General features: G+C 48.5%; 1 pseudogene; it reads left to right on the forward strand.

The window, feature by feature from the left end:
- Positions 1-1019: 1019 nt before the first annotated feature.
- Positions 1020-2541, forward strand: LOC120705110 (annotated as a pseudogene).
- Positions 2542-11655: the final 9114 nt, after the last annotated feature.

The raw sequence follows: 11655 nt of genomic DNA on the forward strand, positions 1-11655 counted from the left end.
GCCGCCAAGCTCCGGCACGCCCGCGGCGGCAGCCGAGCTCATCCCGCACAGCCCCACACGGCGGCCGGTGTCCGCATCTTCACCGGCACTGGCACTGGCATGGGGCAGCACCTTCGGGGATGCGGAGCGGGAGAGGGTGGCGAGGTGGCCAAGCGGCGAGAGGTCGCGGTCTCTGCCGACCGAGCACTGGCGCCGGCGGGAACGCGCTAGCGGCCCCTGCACGCCTGTGGTAGCGGTAGGGTTTTGGGATTCGGTCCGAATTGACCGAATCTCACCGAAATTCACCCATCTCGAAAGGGTCCAAACCGAATTTAGTGCTTCAAAATTCGAATATTCTCAGGAATCTAACCGAAAACTGACCGAAATTGATCGAAATTCGCCAAATTCGGTTGGGACCGAATTTTTTGTGAAATTGAATCCCAAAACCTTGGGTAGCGGTAGCCCAGCTCAACTTGTGCGGCTTCCGCATGGTGGCTGCCGTGCTCGGGCCCACGTGTCTCCCTACGGCGGCCGCTGAGCTCCGGCCAGCGCAACTAGACTGGTCTGCACGGGGCGCAAGGTGCGGGATGGGGCCGGGCGGTGCTAGCGGCAGCAATCGTCGGCCCGTGCGCGGTGGGCGTTGCAGCGCCCCAGGCTAGGCGAGCAAAGGCAGCGCGGGCGAGCAGAGGTGGGCACTGACAAATGGGGGTTAGAAGCAAAATGGTCTTTTCTCAGCTCAGTTAACACCAAATGATGTAATAGCGACGGAAATAGCATTGAAGGGATGAATCAAAATTTCCATAGCACTCAAAGGTTATCTAAAATTTTTGTGGCGCTGAAAGGAGAGGCAATAATTTTTGTGGCATCGAAAGGAATTGACTCTGTAGTCAATGGTCAGAACGTGACACCTACGACGAACTGGTGTTTAGTTTAGTCCATTCCAACGCCTAAGCTAGACTAGAAGAAAATACCCCCATCATCCCCATCATAAACGACACTTAGTGGAGGCAATATAAAATCGCCGTCGAACAACTCGAACCGCGCACAAGCCGTAGCATCAGTCCAGTGACCAAGTCGCCAACCAGGCAACCAGGACCAGCGCGGCGCCCGCCATGGCCGTCGTCGCCCCGGCACAAGCCTCCTCCGGCTCCACCACCGGCGCGCCTCACGTGCTGGTCGTCCCGTACCCCGCGCAGGGCCACATGCAGCCGCTCCTGCACCTCGCCTCGCTCCTCGCCGCTCGGGGCCTCCGCCTCAACGTCGTCGTCGCCACGCCCGCAACGGCCCGCCTCCTCGCGCCGCTCCACACCGAGCACCCTTCCTCGGTGCGGCCGCTTGCGTTCCCTTCCGCCGCCGACCATGACACCTCGGGCCCGAGCTCTGTCGGCGCATACTTCCACGCGTACGCCGCGGCGCTCCGCGGCCCCCTCGGCGAGAGGCTGCGGTCCCGAGCCGCCCGTCCAGACTCCGGCGACGGCCGCGTCATGGCGGTGATCTCGGACTTCTTCTGCGGGTGGACGCAGCCGCTCGCGGCGGAGGCGGGCGTGCCGCGGCTCGTGTTCGCGCCGTCCGGCCTGCTCGCAATCGCCGCCACGCACTCGCTGTTCCGGCGCACGCCGAGGCCACCGGAAGGCGACGCGGGGCGCGGGTATGCCGTCTCGTTCCCTGTTCTGCCCGGCGCGCCGGCCTTCCCATGGCGGCAGGTCTCGCGGATGTACAGGACCTATGCGGAGGGCGGCGATGGCGAGCACTCCGAGGTGATCAAGGACAACTACCTCTAGAACCTGGAGAGCGCGGCGTTCGTGTGCAACACCTGCCACCCCATCGAGGGGAAGTACCTGGATGCTCAGCCGCTCGAGGACTTGGCCGGCAAGCGCGTCTGGGCAGTGGGGACGGCGGCGCCGCCGCCGGACAGCGCAGGCGGCGAAGGCGACCCCGCCAGAGACGTCACCGCGTGGCTCGACGCGTTCCCGGACTCGTCAGTGCCATACGTGAGCTTCGGGACCATGATGGTGCCGCCGCCGCCGCACTCGGCGGTGCTCGCGTCCGCGCTGGTGCGGAGCGGCACGCCGTTCGTCTAGGCCGCTGCGGCGACCACCCTCCTGGACGGGTTCAAGGACCGGACGGCCGCGGCTGGCACGGGGGTGGTGCTCCGCGGGTGGGCGCCGCAGGTGGCCGCGCTCCGGCACCGCACGGTGGGCTGCTTCGTGACGCACTGCGGGTGGAACTCGGTGATGGAGTCCGGCACCGCCGGCGTGCCGATGCTGGCGTGGCCGATGGCCGCCGACCAGTTCTTCAACGCGCGGCTGGTCGTGGAGGAGGCGCGCGTGGCCATGGCCGCGAGCTGGGGCAGCTTCGGCGGCGTCCCGGACGCGAAGGACCTCACGCGCGCGTTGACCGAGGTCGTCGGGGAGGCCGGCGCCGGCATGAGGGCACGCACCAAGGAGCTCGCTTCGATGGTGGCGGAGGCGGTAGGCGAAGGTGGTAGGCGAAGGCGGCAGCTCGCGGCGGGAGCTGGATGGGCTGGTGGAGGAGCTACGGGAACTTGGAAGCTTGGGATAAGACAAGTGAAGTGCATCTAGGCCGATAGATGCTAATGGTAAGTTTCGGTGATTAATGACAACCGTATGCGACTAACGTGTGTTTTGAAGGAAAAATTAATGACTAATTTAGTCTCATATAAAATGTGAAAAGAGACCCCTCAATTCGGAACAATCATGCGTGCCAAGGACTCAATTTCAAAGATTAAGGACCTATCTAGTCTCAAGTGTCACAAGGAGATGAAGGACACTTGATTTAGACAGGGTTTATAGTTTTTAGTTCTTGATCGTACTATTAAGAGGGGTTCATGAGTTAGTAGCTTGATCAAAATTGAGTTGGCCTTAGAAATCTTGCACACTCGCTCAAAAACAGCTCAAGATGGTCAATAGAAGTTAACACAACACTTGGAAGAAGAAACAATCGAAGTTACTTTCAAATCCAAGTCAATTCAGCTGAAAACAAAGAAAAACAGCAGCACCGGTTGAACCGGTGCCCTAGCGTCGGAGCATCCGATGCTTGGCGGAAGGACCGATGCCCTGTCGGTCTATCTTCTCTGGATACAGGCAGAAATCAAGTCAAAAACTCTATAGCACCGGTTGAACCGACGGTCAAAAGATAAGCACCGGTGCATTGGATGTACCATGTTCTAGAGAGCATGTTTTGGTGGACATCAACTTCTCTTCAGCACCGGTTGAACCGACGCTTCAGAATCAAAGCACCGGTACATTAGACGTCCTATGTTCCAGAGAGCTTGTTTGAGTTGGTCAGTGAACCTCTTCAGCACCGGTTGAACCGACGCCCCTACGGAGCATGCACCGGTGCAATGACGCAAGCCTAGATACTGTGTCAGAACCCCAACGGCTACAATTTGGACACAGAGAGACCGGTTGAACCGACGCCTCAAATCTGACACCCATCGGTTCTTTCGGTGCACACGGTTTTTCTGCAGTGGACTTCCAATGACTATGTAACTCTTTCCACTCTATATAAGGGCACCCCATGGCTCATTTCAGTTGCCTTTGACACCCTGAATACTTGAGACCACCCTTGAGAAGAAGAGAAAGTGCTTTGAGCAAACAAGGGAAGATCTAGCACTTTGTTTGTGCTTCAACCTTGAAGAATCCATCATTTGCAAGTGTAGCAAGTGTGCTTGAGCTAGGGCCAACTGAGTGTAGGTCAAGTGAAGGCTTAGGAGCTTGTTACTCTTGGTGTTTGACGGCACCTAGCCGGTCTTGGTGATCGGGAGGTTCTTGGTGAGCTCTTGGTGTTTGTGGGAGCCCCAAGACAAGAAGATTGTACACGGTGTGAAGCTCACCGTTTCGAGATGGAGAAAGAGCATTCTTAGTGATCACTTGCTCCTTGGTGAAGCAAGCGAGCTATACCCTTGTGTGGGTGCTCCAATGTGGATTAGGGGGGAGCGTCAACTCCTCGATATCACGGGAAAAAATCTGGTTGTCTCGTGTCTCTTACTTTTATTTCAAGCAATTAAATCCTTTTGTTGTTACTCTTGTCTTTGATTGCTTGTAGTTTGACTAGGACAACTTTCATGGTAGTGTGATCTTTTGCTTAGGTTTTGATCTTACTAGTGTGATATCTTTTAAGCAACATGATCATGATAGTGTGTTTACCCACCTAAGGACCTTGTGCTAGCATGCTTTAGTGACTAGGTTTCAAATTCATAGATTGGACAATACTAGTCTAGGTTAAGGATTAGATAGATTTTTGAAAAAGTCCCAATTCAACCCCCCTTCTTGGGCCACGATCCTTACAATTGGTATCAGAGCAAGGGCTCTCGTTTTAGGCTTAAAATCCTAGAGAATGGCCGGGGGAAGTGGTGGTCCACCCAAGTTCGATGGGAGAAACTATGCTTATTGGAAAGCTCGCATGGCGGGTTACCTTGAGGCTATTAATCCCATCGCTTGGGCGGTCACGGAAAAACCTATTGTTGGTCCGTGGAATGAAGATCAAGTCAAATATGGTGCTAGAGCGAAGAATGCTTTGTTTGATGCTCTTAGTGAGGAGATTTTTGCTCGTGTTCACAGCAAAAAGACCTCTCATGAAATTTGGGAAACACTTAAAGCTATTTATGTTGGTTCTAAAAAGCTTCGTAAAGAAAAATATCAAGTGCTTAAGGAAAAACTAAATGAATTCAAAATGCTTCCAAATGAATTGATTGAACAAATGTATGCTCGATTGAATGTGCTTATTGAGGACATTAACGCACTTGAAATTTCTCCTTTGTCTACTAGTGATATCGTCCGGAAGATCCTACATTGTCTACGCAAGCCTAAGTATAACATCGTCACCTCATTGCTTTATGAGAAGGATCTTAAAACACTTGATGTGAGTGATGTTGTTGGGAAGATTCGGTCTCATGAGATGTTCCTCTTGGGAGAAGTTGATCTACCGCAAGACAAGAGAGATCTTGCACTCAAAGCTAAAAGTGATCATAAGTCCAAGAAAAAGAACAAGTGTAAAGATCCATCACCAAACTCAAGCGAAGATGAAGCTAACGAAGATTCAAGTGATGAAGATGGTGATGTTGAGCTAGCACTTCTCACGAGGAAGACCTCCAAGATGATGTCAAGGTTGAACAAGAGAGGGTACAACTATACCCCAAGAAAAACAAGTTTCGTACCCGGAAAAGCAAGAAAAATGTCAAGAAAGTGTGTTACAATTGTGGCAAATATGGCCACCTCTCATATGATTGTCCGGAGCCTTCAAAGCTCAACAAGAAACAAGAAGATGCTGACAATCAATACAAGACTTCAAAGAAAAGTCATGAGAAGAAGGACCACAAGAAGAAAGGGTCTTTCACAAGAAAAGAGAAGGTCAAGGCTTTCCTTGGAGAATGGATCACGGATGGTGAATCCTCAAATGATGACTCAAGTGATGAAGAATTCAAGAAAAAGATTGTGGGGATTACCATGCATGATGATGAAGATGATGGTGATAAGGCACCTCTACCTCCACCACCTATGTGCTTCATGGCAAGAGGTAACTCAAAGGTGAGTGATAATGATGACTCATTTAGTGATGAAAGTGAACATTGCTTATCTCCTAATGAAGTGCAAAACATCCTAGAAGAGTACCAACAAGTGATCAAGAAGTACAAATCAAAATGTAAAGTTCTTGAAATTGAATATGCCAAGTTTAAGGCCTCAAATAATGAGTTGATTGTTAGGCATAATGAGGTAGTAGAAACTCATGATACAAGCATTGTTCCTAGCAAGCAACTTAAAGAGGAGCATGACAAGCTACTTGTTAAGCATGATCAATTGAATGTTAAATATGAGGAAGTAGTTGTGCTTAACAAGTCACTTACTTCATACAACAAGAAGCTTAAGGTTGATTATGCTAACTTAAATATGAAGTATCAAGAATTTGATCTTGCTTTTGATGCTTTGGATGAAGAACTAAAAGAAACACAAAAGAAAGTCATCAAAGTCAATATAGCTACTTCTTGTGATGATCTTGTGGAGTTGCCTCACCCTACTACTTGTCATCATGCTTCTCCTTCTTGTTTAAAGACTAATCATGATAGGGAGAAACAACTTGAGGAGGAGCTTGAAAGCATGACCAAATGTGTGTTCAATGTGACAAGAGGAGAATACTTGCATACGGAAATTCTCTTCCACAATGCAAGACACTATAGGACAAATGGACTTGGATCATTTCCCAACCCTCCGGAAAATTGTCCCAAGTCGCCGGAGCTCAAGGCATGCTTCACCAAGGAAGTTGGCTCATATTGTCAACATTGTCAAATCACCGGGCATCACACAAGGGAGTGTCCAATTCCTACTCGTCCACCTCCTACCTTGCCTCCTAATTACAAGTCACAATTCAATGAAAATCATTTCTTGTTAAGCAAGCTTAAAAGTGGCAAGGTTAAGGCAAAGTTTATTGGCACTCAAATTAAGGGAAAGCTACCACGCCAACTATGGGTTCCTAAAGCTTTAGTAACTCATGTCAAAGGACCCAAACTTGCATGGGTTCCCAAACCTCAAAAGTGATTCATTTGTGTGTAGGTGAACTACAAAGCTGGTGGCAAGCATTGGGTGCTTGATAGCGGATGTACATAACACATGACCGGCTATGTAAAGATGTTCACCTCACTAGGTTTGGGTAAGGTAGCAATTACCAAGGATCTCTCTATTTCTAATGTGTTGCTTGTTGAGTCGGTTAGTTTCAATTTGTTATCTATTGCTCAACTTTGTGATTTAGGACTAATATGCACTTTTAGTGATAGTGAGGTTATAGTGACAAGCAAGGAGGACAAGAGTTTAATATTCAAAGGATTTCGACATGGTAACATTTACCTTGTTGATTTCTCATCTAATGATGCAAGCTTGGCGACATGCCTCTTCTCCAAGAACTCCATGGGTTGGCTTTGGCATTGCCGCATTGCTCATATTGGCATAAGCCAACTCAAGAAGGCCTTCAAACGAGGTATGGTGGTTGGTGTTAAAGATGTTACATTTGACAAAAACAAATTGTGTAGTGCTTGTTAAGCCGGGAAGCAATTTGCATCATCACATCCCATGAAGGCTTATTTGTCAACATCAAGAAGCTTGGAGCTACTACACATGGATCTCTTTGGGCCAACCACCTACAAAAGTCTTGGCGGTAATCTCTATTGTCTTGTAATTGTTGATGATTATTCTAGATATATTTGGACTTTCTTTTTAGAGGACAAGAGCAAGACTATGGGGATCTTCAAGATTTTTGTCAAGCAAGCTCAAAATAAATTTGAGTCAAGTGTTGTGAAGGTCCGGAGTGACAATGGCACGGAGTTTAGAAACACTTAAGTAGAAGAACTTTGCAACGACTTGGGGATCAAGCATGAGTTTTCATCAACATATACACCCCAACAAAATGGAGTGGTGGAGAGGAAGAACAAGACATTGATCACTCTTGCAAGAGCAATGTTGGATGATTATGGCATCTCACAAAGATTTTGGGCGGAAGCCATCAACACCGCATGACATGCATCCAACCGAGTTTATCTTCACCGCTTCTTGGGAAAGACACCCTATGAGCTTCTCATTGGGAGGAAGCCCAACATCTCCTACTTCGGGTGTTTGGTTGCAAATGCTACATCTTCAAGAAAAGGAAGCACCTAGGCAAGTTTGAAAGTAGATGTGATATTGGTTTTCTTGTTGGTTATTCATCAAACTCCAAAGCATATCGAGTATTCAATAGTGCTACTAGCAAGATTGAAGAAACTTGTGATGTGGAGTTTGATGAGACTAATGGCTCCCAAGGGGAAGTTTTCTCTTGTGATGATGTAGGCGATGAACCACTTCGAAAAGTCATGAAGAACATCGCTATTGGGCAAGTCAAGCCAAAGGAGGAGGTAGAAGATTTACAAGTCTCATCTACTCAAGTTGAAGTCACTTCCAAGGATGATTCAAAGGATGAAGACAAGTCTACACCATCACATCACCATGATGAGTCATCCGATGAAGAAGATGATGCCTCACCTCCTTTCCATGATGCCCAAGATGAACAAGTGGTTGAAGAACAACTTCCATTTGATGACACGCACATCACGAGTGAACAAGCCCAAGCTCAAGTCAAGATGGCGAATCACTAGAAGAATCAACGTCTCAAGCACAAGAGAGGCTTACAAGAACTTCAAGAAATCATCCCATTGACTTGGTCATGGGTAACCCCTCCAGTGGAGTAAGAACTCGAAGACGTCAATATGCCTCTTTTTGTGAACATTACTCGTTTGTTTCTTGCTTGGAACCCACAAATATAGATAAAGCTCTTGAGGACCCGGATTGGGTGATAGCCATGCAAGAAGAGCTCAACAACTTCACCCGCAATGAAGTTTGGGTTCTTGAAGAACGCCCTCAAGACAAGAATATCATTGGTACCAAGTGGGTCTTCCGCAACAAACAAGATGAGCATGGTGTAGTGATTCGCAACAAGGCAAGACTTGTGGCAAAGAGCTTTGCACAAGTTGAAGGGTTGGATTTTGGTGAAACATTTGCCCCCGTTGCAAGACTTGAAGCCATCCGTATCCTTTTATCGTACGCTTCACATCATAACATGAAACTCTTTCAAATGAATGTGAAGAGTGCATTCTTAAATGGCTTGATTAATGAGTTGGTGTTTTTTGAACAACCTCCCGGGTTTGAGGACCCTAGATATCCTAATCATGTTTATAGGTTGCACAAGGCACTCTACGGGCTTAAGCAAGCGCCAAGGGCTTGGTATGAACGCCTTCGTGACTTCCTTCTCAACAAGGGCTTCAAGATCGGGAGGGTGGATACAACTCTATTCACGAGAATCATCAATGAAGAGCTATTCGTATGTCAAATTTATGTTGGTGATATCATTTTTGGTTCAACTAACCCCACTCTTTACAAAGAATTTGGAGAAATGATGGCTAGGGAATTCGAGATGTCCATGATCGGTGAGCTCAATTTCTTCCTTGGGTTTCAAATAAAGCAATCGAAGGAAGGGACTTTCATCCATCAAGAAAAGTATACAAAGGATATACTCAAGAAATTCAAGATGGATGATTGCAAGCCGATCAAGACTCCAATGCCAACTAATGGACATCTTGACTTGGATGAGGGAGGTAAATCGGTTGACCAAACTCTCTATCGTTCTATGATTGGGTCGCTTCTTTACCTAACCGCATCTAGGCCCGATATCATGTTTAGCGTATGCATGTGTGCTCGTTTTCAAGCTAATCCTAAGGAATCACACATTAGTGCGGTTAACAGGATCCGCAGATATCTCAAGCATACGCCTAGCATAGGCTTGTGGTACCCCAATGGCGCTAGTTTTACACTCTTGGGATACTCGGATTCGGATTTTGCCAGATGTCGTGTGGATCGCAAGAGTACATCGGGTGGGTGCCACTTGCTAGGGCGTTCCTTAGTCTCTTGGTCGTCAAAGAAACAAAATTCCGTGGCCTTGTCAACCGCGGAGGCGGAATATATTGCCGCCGGGGCTTGTTGTGCTCAAATCCTCTACATGAAGCAAAACCTCTTGGACTATGGTGTAGTATTAGATAGGATCCCGCTCCTTTGTGATAACGAGAGTGCCGTTAAAATTGCTAATAACCCGGTTCAACACTCTCGTACCAAGCACATAGATATTCGCCATCACTTTCTAAGAGATCATGTGGCAAGGAATGATATACTACTTTGTGGTGTTCGTTCCGAAGATCAATTGGCGGATATCTTCACCAAACCTCTAGATGAGAGCACCTTTTGTAGGTTGCGAAGTGATCTTAACGTTTTAGATGCTTCTAACGTCATATAAATGCCTTGTCATATAGATGCATTTCATATGTACATGTGCTAGGGGCTTGTCTAACCTTGTCAAGATAGTGATGAACATGGGTCTTGCATGAGCCGGTGGTCTTGGTTTTGCTCATGGCATGAAGAATGGTTCATCATGAAGAAGCTTGCCGAGGGTTCAAACTTGACAAGATAGATTTAAATTTTTGCAATGCATGTGCTTGTCATATAGAATGCATCCATGTTTTATTTCTAGCTTTGCATTGGCATTGCATCACGTTAATAGCATCACAAGGGAGCAAATCACACTTTGAGAAAGATATTCATGCTAAGTATGATATATCATCTCAACAAGGGTGATAAGATCAATGTTACGCTTTCATGCCTATTGAGTCACGTCCTATCAAACTTAAAGTATCAATCTCTAAGTTCATAGGCAAAGTGGCTCATACATTTGGTTTTTGTGCTTATTTTCCTCGCTTGGATCTTAATTTGCCTATGTTTATATAAAAGCTTGCGAGCACTTAGTATGAGTGTTTGAGGGGTGAGGTTGTCTCTCGAAAATGGTCCAAATTGAGTGTTTATGGCTTTGGCTTTTGTGAATTTGGATTAGAAGTAGAGTTTGTAGTTCAGCATAATTTTTTGTTGACCACCGGTTAAATCGACGCCTGGTTTTTCACTGCATCGGTTCAACTGGTGCTTAAGTCTTTGTGGCTCGGTTTTCTGCATCGTCTCTGGAACAAACTCCGACCATTACACCAATGGCCACCGGTGCATCCGATGGTTGGCGGATGAACCGACGCCTATGCATCGGTTCAACCGGTGCTACTGCGTGGAGTAATGGCCCTTGCAGAGTCTCTGGACTTTACTCCTGCCAATGCACCGACGACCGTCGGATGTTCCGGTGCCTCAGTGGCGGTTCTTCCGGTGCCCCTCTGTTGACTCGTTCAATCTCATTCATATCCGGTCAATGATACTCCGATGGATACACCGACGCTATATGCTCTGCACCATCGGACCTTCCGGTGCTTTAGGGTTGGCGGGCCTGCTCGTCCTGTTTCACTTAATCTCTCCATGGGCCCCACGCGTCAGTTTCACGCGTTCTTTCTTCCTCCTCGCGAAACCGCCGCCCCTGCACCCGCGCCCGTACCCCGTTCCGCCGCCGCCACTCCTGCGCCGCCCCTCCGCCGCCGCTCACGCGCCACTTGCTCGCCACTCCTAGCCGCCGCCGCTGCCAGTTCCCTGCGCCGCCCGCACGCCGCGTTCGCGCCACACCCGCGCCGCTCCTGCAACAACCGCGCGCCGCCGCCAGCAAGGTCCAGCGCCGCCGCCTGCAGCACCAGCATGCCATTCTCCACGTCGTGCACCTCCACCCTCCTCTGGATCTCCTAGAGCACAGGAAACCAAGTTCATCGTACCCCTCCCGACTTGTGCTCACCTGCACTCAAGGTGTTCGACAGATTGTCCCCAAGACAATTTGTGTCAATTTTGTCATTTTTGCTTGTTTCCTCACTGAATCATCAGGGTATGATCTCAAGTTTCTCGGCATGTGTCATATCTTCGCTTCCATATTCTTTTTACACATGACCACTTTTGTCACTTGTTTTTGCACATGCTCACATAGATATCTTTTAAACCTTTTAGCGTGTCATCGATATCAAGGCTGCTATCCACTAGATTTCACGTCATAGGATCAAATCATTTGCATAATCTTCTATCGATTCTCTATGACAGATGGCAGGAGATAATAAGGGCAAGGGTAAGATGGTTGTGCAGAAGAAGAAGAAGCGCACCCGTGAGGACCGCGAGCGACAGCAAGCTGAGGCAGTTGCAGACGCAGCAGACAGGCAGGGTTCACTCAGGATCAGAGATC

Source organism: Panicum virgatum, chromosome 4K (assembly GCF_016808335.1).
Source record: "Panicum virgatum strain AP13 chromosome 4K, P.virgatum_v5, whole genome shotgun sequence".
Taxonomy (NCBI): Eukaryota; Viridiplantae; Streptophyta; class Magnoliopsida; order Poales; family Poaceae; genus Panicum; species Panicum virgatum.